Consider the following 1,025-nt stretch of genomic DNA (forward strand, 5'->3'; position numbering starts at 1 on the left):
CTTCCTGCCTTTTAATAGGATCAAAGTTCCGTGGTGTTGTCAGTTAGCATCTGCCTTGTATTTATAAGACAATAATAACATTGTTGCTGAATGCAGCTTGTGGTGTGCTTTGTGCTCCCTTACCCTGTTCAAATGAATGAAAAGAAATAAAGTTTGTATTTTATCCAACTACTGTGCTATAAAGTGATGGTACAGTGTTTGTAATTTCTTCTACTTTTTCAGTGACACAAAGTTCAAGCTGCTTATCTAATTGGTGAAAATGCAATGTCTGTTTATCAGACTCACTTTGACTATATATGTTCTACCAAGAGATTGTTTTTCGTTTAAGGCCATACCAGCCTGGGTAGCCCGATCTCGTCTGATCTCGGAAGCTAAGCAGAGTCGGGCCTGGTTAGTACTTGGATGGGGAGACCGCCTGGGAATACCAGGTGCTGTAAGCTTTTTTTCCACTAGGGTGGCTCTACACTTTTCATCAGCAACACTGCATTGTAGTAAGCATTTAATGATGAATTGACTAAATGCAGCTTCCTGCCTTTTTAATAGGATCAAAGTTCCGTGTGTTGTCAGTTAGCATCTGCCTTGTATTTATAAGACAAATAATAACATTGTTGCTGAATGCAGCTTGTGTGTGCTTTGTGCTCCCTTACCCTGTTCAAATGATTGAAAAGAAATAAAGTTTGTATTTTATCCAACTACCTGTGTATAAAGTGATGGCTACCAGTGTTGTAATTTCTTCTACTTTGTCTCAGTGACACAAGTCAAGCTGCTTATCTAATTGGTGAAAATGCAATGTCTGTTTATCAGACTCACTTTGACTATATATGTTGTACCAAGAGATTGTTTATCGTTTACGGCCATACAGCCTGGGTACGCCCGATCTCGTCTGATCTCGGAAGCTAAGCAGGGTCGGCCTGGTTAGACTTGGATGGGAGACTGCCTGGGAATACCAGGTGCTGTAAGCTTTTTGTCCACGAGGGTGTGCTCTTACACTATTTCATCAGCAACACTGCCTTGTAGTAAGCATT

At 40.7% G+C, this 1,025-nt stretch overlaps 2 pseudogenes; both read left to right on the forward strand.

The window, feature by feature from the left end:
* The first annotated feature begins 321 nt into the window (after window positions 1-321).
* On the forward strand, window positions 322-440 carry LOC115185436 (uncharacterized; annotated as a pseudogene).
* A 406-nt stretch (window positions 441-846) lies between these two features.
* LOC115185435 (uncharacterized) lies at window positions 847-962 on the forward strand (annotated as a pseudogene).
* The last annotated feature ends 63 nt before the right edge of the window (window positions 963-1,025 follow it).

The sequence above is a fragment of the Salmo trutta genome, unplaced genomic scaffold, assembly GCF_901001165.1.
Source record: "Salmo trutta unplaced genomic scaffold, fSalTru1.1, whole genome shotgun sequence".
Taxonomy (NCBI): domain Eukaryota; kingdom Metazoa; phylum Chordata; class Actinopteri; order Salmoniformes; family Salmonidae; genus Salmo; species Salmo trutta.